At 38.5% G+C, this 19695-nt stretch overlaps 1 protein-coding gene across 1 annotated transcript in view; it reads left to right on the forward strand.

Annotated features, from left to right (window-relative positions):
• The window catches only part of SRBD1 (S1 RNA binding domain 1), a 222481-nt gene that overhangs the window by 192697 nt on the left and 10089 nt on the right, over nucleotides 1-19695 (forward strand). The window lies entirely within an intron of this gene.

The raw sequence follows: 19695 nt of genomic DNA on the forward strand, positions 1-19695 counted from the left end.
CATTGCTGACTTATGCGGCACATTATTTTATTTCAGTGAGGAATGAAACCATTATTCCTGGAGCAATGTCAAGCTCATAAACCCTGGTCCTAATGGTGAAGTGGGTGTAATGGAAATAGCATGGCACTCTCCTCTGTTTGTTTTGGAAATTAACAAGACACAAATGACTAGCACCTGGCTTAATGCTTGTGCTTATCTAAAGATAAAGCCCTTTAGTAAACAGCCAACTCTCAGATTTCTTAAGAAATGTTGCCCTGCTTAGTTATTATAGAGTTTAAGAAATGATGTACTTTTAATGAGCATACATTAATTAACACAGGGGGAAGTTTGAGTAGAAGGGAAACTTTAATATTAGACATTAAAAGAGAAAACTTTGATACCACATTTGATTAGTTGAAAATTTTTAATTAGTTCAAAAACCATGTCCTCCTACATAACTAAATATTTTAAGGCTTTTAGTGAATTAAATGACAGTGAGTTTTAAAATAGTGGATATTTTAATTTTCATTGAATCTAAAGTAAGATTTTTAACTTGTTTTAAAAATAATTTATATTTGATTATTTTAAGAAATATAATTTTAGTTTCTTTTAAAAATGTTTAAGATCGTAAAGACTACTGCACATTATAGAAAACTTAGAAAATAAAAAAAGGAAGCAAAAAATAATATTCTGTCAACATCAAAAGCAGTCGTATCTGTTTTTCTCCCAACATTTTATTGTGAAAAATTTTAACATAGAGAAAAGTTGAAAAAAAATTTTGCAGTGAATTCCTGTATACCCACATCCAGATTTTATCATTTACATTTTACTATGCCTGTTTTTCCACTTATCTACCCATCTATTTGTCCATGAGCCCATCTCTTTCTTTATACATATTTTAAAGAAAATTGCAGACATGAACACACTGTCAGCTAATACTTTGGCATGTATATCATTAACTAGAACTCAATAATTCCTAATTTTTTTTTCTTTTGAAGTAAAATTCATATACATTTTAATTATAAGTGTTCAAGAGCTGAATTTTGGCAAATAAATACCTACATCTGTGTAACCCAAACCTCTATCAAGATAAAAAACATTGCCATCATCCTAGAACGTTCCCTTGTACCTCTTCCTAGAAAATCCCTGCCTAGCCTCTCGGCACTAACCATGTGTTCTCATTTCTTCAGCCAGATTAGTTTGCCTCTTCTTGAACTTCATGTAAATGATATCACACAGTGTACTCTTCTGTATAAAGCTTCTTTCAACATGTTTAGAGATTTTTAATTCATGTTGTAACATGGATAAGTATTTTTATTGCTGAATAATATGCCATTGTATGACTGTACCATAGTTTATTCTCCTTATTGAAGGAAGCTTGCCTATTTCCAGTTTTTTGGTTATTCCAGTTTTGGGTTATTATGAGTAAAACTGCTATGAACATTCTTCTATAATTTTTTGTTGTTGTTGACATTTTTTTTTCATTTATCTTGGAAAATTACTTAGGAGAGGATTTGCTGGGTCATAAATCAGGTGAGTGTTTAGTTTTCTTAGAAACTTCTAGACTACGCTCCAGTGTAGTTGTACCATTTTACACTTCACCAACAATGCTAAGAGTAACTCTTTGCCATCATTTGATGTTAGTCTTTTTAATTTTAGCCATTCTAGTATATTTGTGTATGTGGTAGTCTCTTTGTGGTTTTAATTTGCATTTCCCTGGTGACAGTGAGCACTTTTCATGTGCTTATTAGCCATTTGTGTAGCTTCTTTTGTGAACTATCTGTTCATATCATTTAGCCATTTTCTAATTGAGTTGTTTACCTTTTTTATTATTGAGTTGTGGGAATGTTAAAAACATATGCTTTTTCTTTTTTAATAGATCTTTATTGGAGTATAATTGCTTCACAATACTGTGTTAGCTTCTGTTGTACACCAAAGTGAATCAGCCATATGCATACATGTGTCCCCGTATTCCCTTCCTCTTGAGCCTCCCTCCCATCCTCCCTTTCCCACCCCTCTAGGTCATTGCAAAGCACCGAACTGATCTCCCTGTGCTATGCTACTGCTTCCTGCTAGCTATTTTACATTCGGTAGTGTATATATGTTGATGCTACTCACACGTCACCCCAGTTTCCCCCTCCCACCCCATGTCCTCAAGTCCATTCTCTATGTCTACATCTTTATTCCTGCCCTGCAACTATGTTCATCAGTACCATGTATTTTTTTTTTAGATCCATATATATGCGTTAGAATACAGTATTTGTTTTTCTGACTTACTTCACTCTGTGTGACAGACTCTAAGTACACCCACCTCACTAAAAATAACTCAATTTTGTTTCTTCTTATGGCTGAGTAATATTCCATTGTGTAAATGTGCCACATCTTCTTTATCCATTCATCTGTCAATGGACATTTAGCTTGGTTCCATGTCCTGGCTATTGTAAATAGTGCTGCAGTGAACACTGTGGTACATGTCTCTTTTTGAATTATGGTTTTCTCAGGGTATATGCCCAGTAATGGGATTGCTGGATCATATGGTAATTCTATTTTTAGTTTTTTAAGGAACCTCCATACTGTTTTCCATAGTGGTTGTATCAACTTACATTCCCACTAACAGTGCAGGAGGGTTCCCTTTTCACCACACCCTTTCCAACATTTATCGTTTCTCGATTTCTTGATCATAGCCATTCTGACTGGCATGAGGTGATACCTCATTCTAGTTTTGATTTGCATTTCTCTAATAATTAGTGATGTTGACTCATGTTTTCATGTGCCTCTTGGCCATCTGTATGTCTTCCTTGGTGAAATGTCTATTTAGGTCTTCTGCCCATTTTTAATTGGATTGTTTGTTTTTTTGATATCGAGCTTCATGAGCTGTTTGTATATTTTGGAGATTAATCCTTTGTCTGTTGTTTCATTTGCAAATATTTTCTCCCATTCTGAGAGTTGTCTTTTTGTCTTGTTTATGGTTTCCCTTGCTGTGCAAAAGCTTTTAAGTTTAATTAAGTCCCATTTGTTTATTTTTGTATTTATTTCTGTAACTCTAGGAGGTGGGTCAAAAAAGATCTTGCTGTGGTTTATGTCAGAGAGTATATTTCCTGTGTTTTCCTCTAAGAGTTTTACAGTGTCTGGTCTTACATTTAGGTCTTTAATCCATTTGGAGTTTATTTTTGTGTATGGTGTTAAGAAGTGTTCTAATTTCATTCTTTACATGTAGCTATCCAGTTTTCCTAGCACCATGTATTGAAGAAGCTGTCTTTTCTCCATTGTACATTCTTGCCTCCTTTGTCATAAATTAGGTGACCATATGTGCATGGGTTTATCTCTGGGATTTCTATCCTGTCCATTGGTCTATATTTCTATTTTTGTGCCAGTACCATACTGTCTTGATTACTGTAGCTTTGTGGTATAGTTTGAAGTTGGGGAGCCTGATTTTTCCAACTCCGTTTTTCTTTCTCAAGATTTCTTTGGTTATTCAGGGTCTTTTGTGTTTCCATATGAATTGTAAAATTTTTTGTTCCAATTCTGTGAAGAGTACCATTGGTAGTTTGATAGGGATTGCATTGAATCTGTAGATTGCTTTGGGTAGTATAATCATTTTCACAATATTGATTCTTCCAATCTAGAACATAGTATATTTCTCCATCTGTTTATGTCATCTTTGATTTCATTCATCAGTGTTTTATAGTTTTCTGAGTACAAGTCTTCACCTCCACAGGCAAGTTTTTTCCTAGATATTCTTTTTGTTGCAATGGTAAATGGGATTGTTTCCTTAATGTCTCTTTCTGATTTTTCAATGTTGGTGTATAGGAAAGCCACAGATTTCTGTGCATTAATTTTGTATCCTACAGCCTTACCAAATTCATTGTTTAGTTCTAGTAGTTTTCTTGTGGCATCTTTAAGATTTTCTATGTATAGTATCATGTCATCTGCAAACAGTGACAGTTTTGCTTCTTTTCCCATTTGTATTCCTTTTATTTCTTTTTCTTCTCTGATTGCCGTGGCTAGGACTTCCAAAACTATGTTGAATAAGAGTGGCAAGAGTGGTCATCCTTGTCTTGTTCCTGATCTTTGTGGAAATGCTTTCAGTTTTTCACCATTGAGTATGATGCTTGCTGTGGCTTTCTCATATATGGCCTTTATTATGTTGAGGTAGGTTCCCTCTATGCCCATTTTCTGGAGAGTTTTTATTGTAAATGAGTGTTGAATTTTGTCAGAAGCTTTTTCTGCATCTTTTGAGATGATCATACGGTTTTTATTACTTAATTTGTTAATGTGGTGTATCACATTGATTGATTTGCATATCTTGAAGAATCCTTGCATACCTGGGGTAAATCCCAGTTGATCATGGTATATATGATTCTTTTAATGTGTTGTTGGATTCTGTTTGCTAGTATTTTGTTCAGGATTTGTGCATCTATGTTCATCAGTGATATTGGTCTATAATTTTCTTTTCTTTTTGCGGTACACGGGCCTCTCACTGTTGTGGCCTCTCCCATTGCGGAGCACAGGCTCCGGACGCACAGGCTCAGCGGCCATGGCTCACAGGCCTAGCCATTCCGTGGCATGTGGGATCTTCCCGGACCAGGGCTCGAACCTGCATCCCCTGCATTCACAGGCAGATTCTTATCCACTGTGCCACCAGGGAAGCCCCTCCCCTATAATTTTCTTTTTTTGTGATATCTTTTTCTGGTTTGGGTATCAGGGTGCTGGTGGCTTCATAGAATGAGTTTGGGAGTGTTTCTCCCTCTGCAATTTTTTGGAAGAGTTTGAGAAGGATCGATGTTAGCTCTTCTCTAAATGTTTGATAGAATTCACCTGTGAAGCCATCTGGTCCTGGACTTTTGTTTGTTGGAAGATTTTTAATTATGGTTTCAATTTCATTACTTGTGATAGGTCTGTTTATATTTTCTAATGCTTCCTGGTTCAATCTTGGAAAATTATACCTTTCCAAGAATTTGTCCATTTCTTATTGGTTGTCCATTTTATTGGTATATAGTTGTTTGTAGTAGTCTCTTATAATCCTTTGTGTTGCTGCAGTGTCAGTTGTGATTTCTCCTTTTTCATTTCTAATTTTATTGATTTGCATCCTCTCCCTTTTTTTCTTGATGGATCTGGCTAAGGGTCTATCAATTTTGTTTATCTTCTCAAAGAACCAGCTTGTAGTTTTATTGTTCTTTGCTATTGTTTTCTTCATTTCTATTTCATTTATTTCTGCTCTGATATTTATGGTTACTTTCCTTCTACTTACTTTGGGTTTTCTTTGTTCTTCTTTCTCTAGTTGTTTTCAGTGTTGGGTTAGATTGTTTATTTGTGATTTTTCTTGTTTCTTGAGGTGAGATTGAATTGCTATAAAGTTCACTGTTAGAACTGCTTTTGCTGCATCCCATAGGTTTTGGGTCATTGTGTTTTTGTTGTCATTTGTTTCTAGGTATTTTTTTATTTCTTCTTTGATTTCTTCAGGGATCTCTTGGTTATTTAGTAGCACATGCTTAGCCTCTATGTATTTGTGTTTTATACAAATTTTCTTCCTGTAATTGATTTCCAGTCTCATAGCGTTGTGGTCAGAAAATATGCTTGATAAGAATTCAGTTTTCTTAAATTTTCCAAGGCTTGATTTGTGACCCAAGATGTGATCTATCCTGGAGAATGTTCCATGTGCACTTGAGAAGAAAGGGTATTCTGCCACTTTTCGGTGGAACGTTTTATAAATATCAATTAAATCTATCTGGTCTATTGTGTCATTTAAAGCTTGTGTTTCCTTATTTATTTTCTGTTTGGATGATCTGTCCATTGGTGTAAGTGGCATGTTAAAAGTTCCCTACTATTACTGTGTTACTGTCAATTTCTCCTTTCATGGTTGTTAACATTTGCCTTATGTATTGAGGTGCTCCTGTGTTGGGTGCATAAACATTTATAATTGTTATATCTTCTTCTTGGATTGATCCTTTGATCATTATGTAGGATCCCTCCTTGTCTCTTGTAACAGTCTTTATTTTTAAGTTTATTTTGTCTGATATGAGTGTTGCTACTCCAGCTTTCTTTTGATTTCCATTTGCATGGAATATCATTTTCCATCCCCTCACTTTCAGTCTGTATGTGTCCCTAGGTCTGAAGTGAGTCTTTTGTAGGCAGCATATATATGGGTCTTGTTTTTGTATCTGTTCAGCCAGTCTCTGTCTTTTGGTTGGGGCATTTAATCCATTTACATTCAAGGTTATTATTGATATGTATGTTCCTATTACCATTTTCTTAATTGTTTCGTGTTTGTTTTTGTGGGTCTTTTTCTTCTCTTGCGTTTCCCGCCTAGACATGTTTCTTTAGCATTTGTTGTAAGGCTGATTTGGTGGTGCTGAATTCTCTTAGCTTTTCCTTGTTTGAAAAGCTTTTGATATCTCCCTTGCATCTGAATGAGATCCTTGCTGGATAGAGCAATCTTGGTTGTAGATTTTTCTCTTTCAACACTTTATGTATATCCTGCAACTCCCTTCTGGCCTGCAGAGTTTCTGCTGAAAAATCGGCTGATAACCTTATGGGGACTCCTTTGTATGTTATTTTTTGTTTTTCCCTTGAATTTAATTTTTATTAGTTTGATTAATATGTGTCTTGGTTTGTTTTTCCTAGAGTTTATCCTGTATGGGACTCTCTGTGCTTCCTGGACTTGAGTGACTGTTTTCTTTCCCATGTTAGGGAAGTTTTCAACTGTAATCTCTTCAAATATTTTCTCAGACCCTTTCTTTTTCTCTTCTTCTTCTGGGACCCCCATAATTCAAATGTGGTACGTTTAGCATTGTCCCAGAGGTCTCTCAGATTGTCTTCAATTCTTTTCATCTTTTTTCTTTATTCTGCTCCTTGGCAGTTATTTCCACCATTTTGTCTTCCAGCTCACTTATTCATTCTTCTGCCTCAGTTATTCTGTTATTGATACCTTCTAGTGTATTTTTGATTTCAGTTATTGTGTTGTTCATCTCTGTTGGTTTGTTCTTTAGATCTTTGTTAAACATTTTTTGTATTTTCTCAATCTATGCTTCCATTCTGTTTCCAAGATTCTGGATCATCTTTACTCTCTGAATTCTTTTTCAGGTAGATTGCCTATTTCCTCTTCATTTATTTGGTCTTACAGGTTTTTACCTTGCTCCTTCATCTGTGACATATTTTTTTTGCTGTCTCTTTTTTTTTTTTTTTTTTTGAGTGGGATTGTGTCCCTATCTTAGTGGTTATTTGGCCTGAGGCTTCCAACACTGGAATTTGGTGGCTGTTGGGTAGAGCTGGGTCTTGGTGCTGAGATGAGGACCTCTGTTTGACCTCACTCCAGTTAATATTCCCTGGGATCTGAGGTTCTCTGTTAGTCCAGTGGTTCCAACACAGACCTCCCACTGCAGGAGCTTTGGCCCGACCCCTGGCTCGTGAACCAAGATCCTGCAAGCAGCATGCAGTGGCAAAAAAAAAAAAAGAGAGAGAGAGAGAGAGAACAATAACAAAGTGAAAAATAAAATTAGACTAGGAAACTAACAGATATGTTAGAAAGAATATAAAAATAAAAATATAGGTGAATCAACAACCAGAAGGTACAACAGTACCACAATAGTAAAAAAAGGAGGGAAAAGAGAAAAAAAAAAAAGGCAAGGGGAAAGGCCATGGTTGTGGAGGGCAGGGCCTAAGCAAGGGCAAGGTTTGGGTGGTGGGTGGGGCCTATGCTTAGGGCCCACAGGGCTGGAAAAGGCCCTGGGGGCTGTGGGGGGTGGGGCTTAGGCTCAAGGAGCAGAAGGGGCCCAGGCGTGTCCCCCCACCCCTGGTCTCAGAGGGCGGGGGACCTCACCTGGGAGCCCACCAGGCTACCTGGTCTCGAGTGGGCAGGGCATTCCTGCTCCTCCTCTCCTCTCCTGCTCCTCCAGTCCCTGAGGGCCCCTCCCACCTGCCTCTCCTGTTCTCCTGTTGATGTCCTTCCTATGCCCCCAGTACCAATGCAGCCAGGGGTTGGCGGCGGGGGGGCCTTGGAGGGCAGGGGACCAGCCTGGGAGCTCCGCAGGCTACCAGGGCCCTAGTGGGTGGGGCAAACACCCTCTGCTCCTCTCCCACTCCTCCTGGAGGGTCCCTCCTGCCTGCCTCTCCTGAACTCCCCTTGGCCTCCTTTGTATGCCCCCAAGACCAATGCGGCCAGGGAGGTGGGGGTGCCTTGGAGGACAGGGGACCAGCCTGGGAGCTCAGCAGGCTCCCCGGGCCCAAGTGGATTGGGCAGTCACCCTCAGCTCCTCTCCTGCTCCTCCAGAGGGTCCCTCCTGCTTACTTCTCCTGATCTCCCTGGCCTCAGGGGCGCTGATCCTGTCTGGCCTCCACTTCTCCTCCCCACTCTGTCCCCCACATCCTACCGGTTCACTTGGGGGTTCCTTCCATCTCCTTGGGTGTAAGGGTCCCTCACCAGTGGCTGCCAGGTGCCCTAGTGGGGAGAAGATGCTAACTCAGCGTCTTTTCACACCATCATCTTGACTCTGCCCCCTAAAAACATATTCTGCATATTAGTCCTTTGTCAAATATATGTTCCACAAATATTTTGTCCCAGTTTGTGGCTTACATCTTTATTTTCTGATTAACGTCTTTTGATGTGCAGAAGTTTTTTATTTTATTTTTATTTTTATTTTTTTTATTTATTTATTTTTGGCTGCATTGGGTCTTTGTTGCTGTGCACGGGCCTCCAGTTGTGGCGCACAGGCTTCTCATTGCGGTGGCTTCTCCTACTGTGGAGCTCGGGCTCCAGGCATGTGGTCTTCAGTAGTTGTGGCTCGAGGGCTCTAGAGCACAGGCTCAGTAGTTGTGGTACCCGGGCCCAGCTGCTCCGTGGCATGTGGGATCTTCCCGGACCAGGGCTCGAACCAGTGTCCTCTGCACTGGCAGGCAGATTCCTAACTACTGTGCCACCAGGGAAGCCCAAGCTTGATGGTTTTAACTTTCACATTTAAGTCAGTGATATATCTGCAGTTACATTTTGTGTATGATTTGAAGTAGGGGTCAAGGTTCATTTTCTTTCTTCATTATGAACATTTAGTTATTCCAGCACCAGTTTGAAAAACAATAGCAACAACACAACTTTTCTTTACCCATTGTTTTGTACCTTTGTTGAAAGTCAGATGACTGTGTAAGTGTGGGTCTATTTCTGGCTCTCTATTCTGTTTCACTGATCTGTTTGTCAATACCACAGTATCTTTATTACTGTAGTTTTATGCTAAGTTTCTAAGTCAGGTAGTGTCAGTCCTTCAACTTTGTTTTTTTAATATTGCTCTGAATAGTCTAGATGATTTGATTTTCCTATAAATTTTAGAATGAGCTTGTCAATTTACATTAAAAAAAACAAAACCTGGTGGGATTATGATTGGGATTGCATTGAGTCTAGGTGAATTTAGGAACAGTTGATGTTCTCATAATATTTCTTGAGTCTTTTCATCATGAACTTATTTTCTTTCCATTTATTTAGATCTTCTGTCATTTCTCTCAGCAATGTTTTTTAGTTTCTAGTGTAGAGGTCTTGCATATGTTTTATTAAATGTACTTTATTCTTTTCAGCACTATTGTAAATGGAATATTTTTTAACTTGTTGCTAATTGTTTGCTGCTAATATGTAAAAACATTTGATTTTTTTATAGTAACCTTGTATCCCGTGGCCTTGCTAAATTCACTTACTAGTTCTTAGTATGTGCTTGTAGATTCTTTAAATTTCCCTATATAAACAATTATGTTATCAGCAAATAGATGAAAGCTTTACTACTTCTTTTTAATCTTCATGCTTTTTATTTCTTTTTCTTGCCTATTACAACGGCCAGGACTTTCAGTACTATGTTGAATAAGAGTGGTGAGAATGGGCATCCTTGTCCCATTCTTAATCCTAGCACGTGGTTCTCATTTTTTTAATATTAAATAAAATTGTGGTCTCATATTATAGTAATTGTATTTTTAGTGTTTGTTGTTTGAGAAGAGGCATATGTACACATGGATTTATAGACTTCTTGCAACAATTGACATCTCCATGGGCACTAAATTAGCATTTTGCTCTGTGCAAAGCCAGTGTCTTTTTTAAATTTTTGTTTGTTTCTATGATGTAGTTCTAATGTGGTTTATAAGTTTTTCTATTTGCTTTCTAATATAAGCACAAATTGTTTGTTTCTGCATATCCCTTTTTAAAAGACTAAATAATATTCCATCAAGTGATGGAACTGCAGTTTAGTAATAGTAGTACTAGTAGGGGTTCCTTATGATGGGTTCCTAGAAGTGGAATTACTCTGCCAAAGGGTTTGAAAGTTTATGTGGCTCTTAATATACATTGCCAAGTAACATACTGATTTGCAATGCCACCAGCAGTGTTCAAGCCTGAGAAATCTTGAGTTTCTCCTGTCAGACAGGATTTCTCTACCAGTTTTCACATGGGCTAGTTTCTGCATGTGGAGCATAAAAGCCCTACCAGTGACTGCACCCTTCGCTATGCTTCCTTTGGGAGTACGCTTGTCTCTCACAAGCAGGGTACTTGAGGACTTTTTCATGGAAAATTTCTCTACATGAAGTTCAACTCCTGACCTTTAAAATCTGGAGACAAACTGGTAATTTATCTCATTTTGCTTACCATCCCCGTTATCCACTTTGGAACTGCGATGGCCTTTTCTGGCTTTCAAGTACACTTAGTAAAGACATCACCCAACATATAGGTAGTTCAAACTTTCATATAGTGTTAAAAGAGTGTCTTCCCAGGGAAGAAAAGCCCACTATGGATGTGATTAGGTCATCACTGGTTTGACTTCAGTTCTGTAAAAGTTAAGTTCCATTGCAGTAAATTTCATTTTTAGTTATATTAGAAAAGCAGTAGGAACATAAATAGCTTTAATGCTACCCTACCATGATGTCACTCCCAGAAATACAACAAAATGTGAAGCCATCAAGTCTTTTTACTTTTGTATTTATGATATTCTCTCTCACATTCATATTTTAGAAAACTGAGATCATGGTATTTTGTAACCTAAGTTAGTCATTTAGTGGTTTTAAAAAGTCTACTCTTTTTTTGGACTACTTTTATTATTTATATTACTTAAAAGTTTTATTTACATGTAGGGATTCTCTATTAAATATTAAAGTGTTGTATGGGCTGAATTTTTTTCAAGTTTATTTAATTTTATATCTGCTTATAATGCTATTATGTTTTTGACATATGAATGTTTAATTTTTATGAAGTAAACCTACTATTCTTTTTCATGCTTTTATACAAATTGATCTTCTCTTAAGATACCTGATTTCTAAGATCAATTCAGTGTTCCCCATATTCTTTTTCATGTTCTTTATGGTTTCATTTTTTACTCTGTGAATTTTATTGCTGATGATTTCATTCATCACTTCAAATGTACAAAGCACTGTGGTGGGGCCTGAAGAATATAAAAATGAATAGAGGTGATTTATGGTCCTAAGGAGCCTACCAAAATAGGGAGGATGAAACTTATTCACAAATAACCATAGTAAAGGTCAATAATTAGTAAGGGTCCTTTGCAAAGCACAAAGTTGTTCACAGGAGAAAGATCTCATTTCCAGATGGGAGTTTCTTATAAGGTTTCTTGCAGGAGGTGACATTTGGGCTAGGTCTTTCAGCCAGTAGAAAGAGGAAAAAAGATGTTTAAAGGGTTGGAGACCAAAAAATATAGCTCAGGTCAGATTTGAGGATTAGTTAATAGTCCAATAAAAACAAACATTCATTGAGTATTTCCTCATTACCAGGCACTTTAGAAGCATCATTTTGTTTAAACCCCACAGCAATCTTAACGAGGTTAGTACTATTAGTATTCCCACTTCTTTAGGTATACAAAGTCTCAGATGGGTGAAGTAGAATGCCTAAGATAAGTCAGCTGGTAGAACCAAGATTTGAACCAGATCTATGACACTCCAAAGCCTGAGCTCACAATTAAAAAGCTAGTTTGGAGCCAGATTTAAATGTAATAGTAATAGTCTTTCAGATTTAAGGGAATCATACCCTTAAAGACAGTCTGTGTTCAGCACAGAAATGTAACAAGGCTTGTGTTTTGTGTGCTTCTAAAGGAAAAAAAACCCGAATATCTGTAATATGCTAGCTTTGCCTGTTATTCTCTATCATCACATGGCTGAAATTAGACTCTCTCTTTCTTCTGGAGAAAACGTTACCTCCTCCAATAAAGGAAACTTTGCCTATTTATTTTATTAAGGGATCTGTAAGAAATGGATTCTTCACATAGAGTATGTAGAATTTTATGCTGTTCTGCTGCAGGCATGGTGTTTCCTGAGTATTGCACTGAAAAGAATTCCTTTCATTATGCTTTTTAGAATGAGACATGTACATTTCAAAATAAGCAGGTTGATAGTGACCACATTTGGTATCTTCTCATTTTAAAAGACGAGGGTGAAGAGCAGGTGTAGCATACTCATCCTAGAATTGCACTCACCTCTGCCAGAGGGTGTTTTTAAGTAAGAGAAAGGGATAATTTGAGGTTTTTAGTAAACGTCCATTTAAAAACAGTAAGAAACTCCGTATTATAGAAGATATAAGGGGAACGTGGGATTAAGAAACCTACTATTGCTACAGGTAGTTTTTATTTCAATAGTCCTTTGAACCCTTTCTGTTCTCAATCTCTTACTTGTTTCAGGATCTTCTCACATTTAGTTGATTACTTAACATTCCACGTCACTGAAAAAACTGAGAGCTACCTTCCTTATAATTGTCTCCATATCTTTACTCATTCTGTCCCACACTTCCCCAGGCTACCCTTCCATCACTTGATTCTGCTTCTCTTCCCATTCTCACGTCTCACTGGTTGTCGCTAAGGACACTTGACCTTGGCATTCTCTTGGTCTCTCTGAGTCATAGTTGCCTCACCTCTAAAAGTTGGTGTGGGGTAGTGTTAGAGTGACAGCCAAGTGAATACGGTCTTTTAACTTTGTAAAATGTTATGACTGTCTCTTGTATCTTTAATGTCTCCGTAATTTATCCCTTTTGTTTTCCCCCCTGGGCATATTGTTGCTCTGGTCTCCCATTCTTCACTTCCTAAAAGCTAAAAGCAGCAACCACTTTTTATCTTACTTCCTCCTAGAACTTCTCTCTCAGTGCTCCTTTTTCTCATTGCCAGACTTCTCAGAATTATCTGCCTCTAATTTTTACGGTTTGCTTTCTCCCAGCCTTTATAGATTGGCTTCTATCCTTACCACTCTTCTGGAATTACTCTCTCAACTAATGACCTCCTGATTGTCAAAATCAGTGGCCTCTTTCTGTCCTTAAACCATTCACCCATTCTGCAACATTTGACACCAGCAACTTACTGATCTTCTTCCATGACTGTTTTCACATTCTGTCTTCTCTGACTTCTTTCTCTGGCCCTCTAAATGTAGATATTCTTCAAGTTTTTACCTTAGTCACCTTCTTCTTTTATTCTATATTTTCCCCTGAATGACTGCATCCACTCACATGACTATCTTTATCTCTCACGCCTCCACTGCTAATTCCAATCCTATATTTCAATATCTCTAGTCCAGGCCTTTCTTCTAAGCTCTAGCTCTCCTTTTCCATTTACCTGTGAGAGATTTTCTCATGAATATCTTAGCAGCTCCAATTCAATATATCTAAAACTAAAACTTGTATCCTCCTTTCTCCCTCCCTTTATAACTCCCTCTTTTCCTCCCACTAATCCTCCTCACCGGCCCCATATAAAAACAAGGCAGGGCTTCCCTGGTGGCGCAGTGGTTGAGAGTCCACCCGCCGATGCAGGGGACACAGGTTCGTGCCCCGGTCTGGGAAGATCCCACATGCCGTGGAGTTGCTGGGCCCGTGAGCCATGGCCGCTGAGCCTGCGCATCCGGAGCCTGTGCTCTGCAACGGGAGAGGCCACGACAGTGAGAGGCCCGCGTACCACAAAAAAAAAAAAAAAAAAAAAAAAACAAGAGAGACAAACAAAAAGGCTTGGTCTTCCTCTCTTATCCCATGATGAATAGTTAATGGCACTACTGTCTTTCCATTAATCAAGGCTGGAGTTAACAGATTGTTCATTCGTTCATTCATTAAACATATACCTTCTGAGTGAGTACCTGCTGTATTCCAGGTACTGTTCTGCAATCTTGGAGTACATTCAAAGATCCCGGCTCTCAAGGAGACAGATAGTATACAACCAGCATAATAAATAAATTGTATAGTTGATAAAGGTGATAAGATCAGTGGGAAAAAGAGAGCAGAGTAATGGGGATCAGGGTTACCAGGGTTATGGATAAGGGCTTGCCAATTTAAGCAGGGTGGTCAGGGTAGACCTAATTGACAAGGTGACATTTGAGCAAAGTCTTGATGGAAGTAAAGGAGTTAGCTGTGCAGATATCTGGGAGAAGAGTGTTCCAGGAAGAGGGACCAGACAGTGTAAAGGCCCTAATGTGGGAGCAGGCCTGGCATGATCAAGGAATAGCAAGGAAGCCAGTGAGGCTAATGCAGAGTGAGCAAGGGAGAGAAAAATAGGAGATCAGGTGAAAAGGGCATTGGGAGGCTATTATAGGGACTTGGCCTTAATTCTGAGCCAGAATCAGGAGCCACAGCAAGGTTTTATGCTGAAGAGTGACATGCTCTGACTTACATGTTAAAAGGATCCTGTTGTTTGCTGTATTAGGGGGACTATAAGGAGTGGTGGTAGAAACAGGGAGACAAGTTAGACTAAGTGCAATAATCCAGGGGAAAGATGTTGATGACTGAGACTAAAATGATAAAAGAGTTGGTAAGAAGTTATCAGATGCTAGGTATATTTTTAAAGAAGAGTCAATATGATTTGCTGACAGATTGAATGAAGGGTATGAAAGACAGTAATTGTGGATATGAATGACAAAAATTATGTGAATGCCAGAGACACTGGAGGATGAAGTGGAAACTCGTTGTAAAGGAGGGCAATGGGGGAAGAGAGAAGTTAAAGAACTAAACTTTGATCACCACTCCCCAGTGATGTCTTCTAGTCTCATGGCTTTAGGACACAGACTGATATGACATTATTTGTTTAATGAAAGAATAAATGATAGAAATAAAGAATGAAAGATGACTACATAGGAGAAGACTGAGGAAACAGAACTACTTAGCGACTGACAATTTTGTTTTTATTTATTATAAATTTATTTATTTTTTAAATTTTATTTATTTTTGGCTGCGTCGGGTCTTTGTTGCTGCATGCGGGCTTTCTCTATTTGCGGCGAGTGGGGCTACTCTTCGTTGTGGTGTGCGGGCTTCTCATTGCGGTGGCTTCTCTTGTTGCAGAGCATGGGCTCTAGGCGCACAGGCTTCAGTAGTTGTGGCATGTGGGCTCATTAGTTGTGGCTCGCGGGCTCTAGAGCCCAGACTCAGTAGTTGTGGCACACGGGCTTTGTTGCTCTGCGGCATGTGGGATCTTTCCAGACCCGTGTCCCCTGCGTTGGCAGGTGGATTCTTAACCACTGCGCCACCAGGGAAGCCCAGGAATTGACAGTTTTAATAGAGCAAAATGAAGTATCTAGCTTTATTCCAATTAAAAAAAGTTTTTTATGTAGTCTAAACTGGCTGAGGTCAATGCAGTTGTGTAAGCAAAACTGAGAACCTCTCGATCATCCTTTCTGCCATTGTGTTGAGTAAGTGCTTCTTTGAGAATCTTTTGTGGATTGAAGGGATTTTAGGACCTCCCCAAATTAAATCCCAAGCCTCCACAGAGTATTGTGTCCAGAGCCTGGGCTTTCCTAGATTTTACAGACTAGAAAACAGAGACAGACCATGACAGAGGATTATTTCCCATTTTCTACCGTCCTCCAGAAATTGCCACAGTGTCTCCACGTGTGAGTGATTTCATCGCGCTGGCTCTGCGGGCCCTGAGTGAAATCGCCAGCAGCCTGTCGGGGGGGGGGGTGCCACCCCCCACGCCTCCTCCGGTTTTGTCCTGCCATTCTGGTAGATCAAGAGAGCCAAAGGCAAGTGTCCGATTTCCCCTTTTGCTTGAGCGAGGTACCAGGAGGCAGTGCTTTGTGCCGCAGATTATGCTGATTGGTACGTGTCCCAGTGAGACCTGGCACCCTCCCAAAGAATCTGCTGCATTAAGAAGCTGATTCGCTCCAGATAGTTAAGCTTGAAAGTTGTTATGTTCTTGATTTAACTTGAGAAATGCCAGGAAATTTAATGTTAAATTTTTACTCGGCACTCATTTTGATAAAGCTTTAGCTAGTATTTAATTGTTATTTCTATTTTGGCCATCAGGGAAAAGTTTTAAAAGGTTAGTTTCTAGAAGTGGTTAACAGCCTGTGTAGCAGGAATATGACATGCAGCACCAAAATGATGGACTAGGTAAGTTGTCTTTCGAGGGATGATTTGTATCAGTATCTGCACTATTCTAATAGTAATGTGATATTTCCTTTATTACTGAGGATATACCTATTTCTGACCCTTAGATCAATGTGGAAAAGTATGTTTTCAGAGAGTAAATAACCATTAACTTAAAATTCAGGTCTGGAACAGGAGTAATCATATAACCTCACAAAATATTTTCCTGGAGACAGGAGCTCTTCTGTACAAAAGGCAAGCACTGTTTATTCTTAATTTACGGAAAAAACTTGTGTCTGGTTTTTAAGACCAGAAGTTGCTCGAACAGTACAAACTTCCAATTATAAGATGGATAAGTTCTAGAGATCTAATGTACAGCATGGTGATTATAGTTAATAATATTCTATTATATACTTGAAAGTTGCTAAGAGAGTAGATCTTAAATGTTTCACCCCCCAAAAAAGAAATGGTAATTATGTGACCCGATGGGGGTATTAAGCTAATGCTGTGGTGGTAGTCATTTTGCAGTTGTTAAGTGTATCAGATCAACAGGTTGTACACCTTAAACTTATACAATGTTATGTGTCAGTTACATCTCAATGAAGCTGGTGGGGAGAAAACCCACAAAAATAGAATTAACCCAACAAGGATTCTGTGTTTAGATAAATGAATACATGGATCCCAACTGGTGCTTCTGGGCTAAAAGCAATTGGGGGCCAAGGGGGTGGAGAGTCCCTTCGGAGGTCCTGCCTTGCTCTCTGCCATGGAGCTAACATAGTCAAACCAGACAGTGACTGGTGGCCCATACTGAAGACCTTTAATGACTGAGCAGATCTCAATCTCTGTTTCTTTCCCATTCCTGTTCAAGGATTGAGCACCTCTGAACTCTTTTTTTTTCAGCGTTGCTTTCAGAGGTTTTATCACATTCTTCCCAAGTTTAGCTTTCTGCCCAGCAAGAAGAGAAGCCTTCTAGCTAATAAGCAGCTGTAATACAGGGAGTTGAGGTTGTTTTTGTTTTAAAAAAACAAAACAAAATGGCAGAAGTAGAGCATTGGTATTCATAGTTTTGACTGTGAGCAACTCAGAAGGCCCATGACTTGTGGTGCTTTGTAATTTTTCGGAGGGGTAAGTCAGTCTAATGAGTATGTCTAGCACACCTCCCACATCTAAAATTCACTGCAGCTTTATTCTGCATTCACGTGCCAACTAACTTCTACAATGATAAAAACATGTTTCTCTGTGGGAAACTTTCCTGAAAAGAAACCCAGCTACAAATGCTGTAAAATAAATGAAGATTTGATAAACAGACCTAAAAAGTTACTTGCAAATTTGAAAGATCTTAAATTTTTCTGGACTTGCCTCACAAGAGTTGGCAGCATTCGGACATGAAAATTAAGGCAGAATCTTTTCTGGCTTTTGATAAGTGATGCCTTAGGATGTGTATCAGTTAGTTACTGCACATTAACTTCTTCTATGGAACTATGATTAGACAATATTAGATTGCCTTTTCATAAAGAGACATAGCATCATAAAAGAGAGACTAAACCTAAAGATGATAAAAGGACAGATTACTAAAAGTGATTTTTGGTGTTTGTTTTTTTCTTGTTAATACTATAGTTAAAAACCCAAACAGCTTACTATAATTCCCAGGAAGTAACATTCATCATATTTTTGAAAGTGCTTTCACAAAAGAAAAAAATGATGAAAGAGATTCTACCCATTTGAGAATCAGATGACCAGGATGTAGGATACTTAGGAACTGATTGTCATATCTGATGTCTTACACACTGTTCTAACACACACTGCATGAAGTTTTGGGCAAGGCTAGTAGAGGTAAATAGGAGGTTTAAGAATCTGAGATGGTACCTAACTTCCCACAGCTCACTGTAGAGGCAGTACAGTGCCAGACTGCGGAGGGTTCAGAGCATGCCTATTTGATCTGGGAAAGTTATTCAGCCTCCCTCTACCTCATTTCCTTATCTGTTAAATGAGGATAATAATAGTACCTATCTCATGGGATTGCATGAATTAATGTACATAGAATTCTTAGCACCTGGGACAGAGTAAACTATTGTTATTGCTATAGTCATTGCTGTTATTTTTGTCGTGATTGAGAAGGGGCTGTCAAGCTGACTCATAAAAGAAGAGGAGGGGGGGATTGATTTACAGCTGTTAGTTTCCCAGGGGAAAAAAATGTTTTACCACGTAAGCCAGATATAATTAAATTATAATATAATTTAACATTGTTCATTAATGTTAACACTGGGTCCTGGAATTGAAGAAAACACTGGTTTCTCACCTGAGTATCTGGAGTAGCCTTGTAGTACCCAGTGGAACAGAAGTGAGAGGGAGTTGCCGACCAGCCATAAAGTTGTGCTTGCTTCAGTCTCTTCCAGACTCCAAAGTATTTGCCCTTCTCCTTCTCTTCTTCAGGTTTAGATCACTCAGTCTGGAGCCTGAAACTCAGTAGGGTATTGATTTAGTCTCCCATTATCTCCCTTCTCCCCTTCCTGTCCCCACTCTAGCTATGGATTTTAATCTTAGCCTGTCTTCTGACTCTCTGTGTGACCATAAACAAATCCCTTTGACCTCAATTGCCCACTCTTTAAATGGAATAAAAATGGCTCTGTGCATTCAGAGGACAACTGGGGAGATATATGGAAATGCATTTTCAAATTTCTTAAAAGGAGGATTCCTTGACAGGATAGAATTCATAATAAAAAGGCTATTTCCCAAGGAAGAAAGTTCTTTATTACAGTACATGGGCTTTATCACCTAGTAGTGCCAGAGCTGTTTAATTTTAGCTCTGCTATCACTAGCCTGTATGTTTTTGAATACTACTTTTTTATTTGCCCTCCTCTTTCAAATATTCACAGGCACTAATCCACGTTATGGCTTTACAGACAGTAAATTAAATTACATGAATTCTGAACACAGTGTTTTTGAGCTGTAGAGAGTCCGCAGCCTTTGAAACCACTAACTTAATTTTGTATAACTCTTATTCGGTAACTCAAAAAGAGCCAAACTTTTTCCTTTTGAATTTGGTTTAAGAAATAATAATAAATTGCTCCCAGGCAGTGGTCCTGGGTGCCAGATTTTATCTGGGATCTAAATCTTCTGTCTACATTGAAAATCTGCCAGAGTTAAGAGGTAAGCAATGCTAATGAAGATGTGATATATGACTTTTACCTTAGCTACAACCTTGTGGTCTCAGCTATGTGACTTTGGGCAGGTCACTTAATCTACCTGAGTTTAGATTTCCTTATCTGCAAATTTATATCCACAATAAATTGTTGAGAGAATTAAATGAACTTTCAATCTTTATTGAGCACTTTCAAAATATCTATTTGTCTGCATATAAAATCCTACCTCTAAAACAGCAGATATAAGTGGAAGATTATTCCAATAGACTGTCAGTA

Source organism: Phocoena phocoena, chromosome 14 (genome assembly GCF_963924675.1).
Source record: "Phocoena phocoena chromosome 14, mPhoPho1.1, whole genome shotgun sequence".
Classification (NCBI taxonomy): Eukaryota; Metazoa; Chordata; class Mammalia; order Artiodactyla; family Phocoenidae; genus Phocoena; species Phocoena phocoena.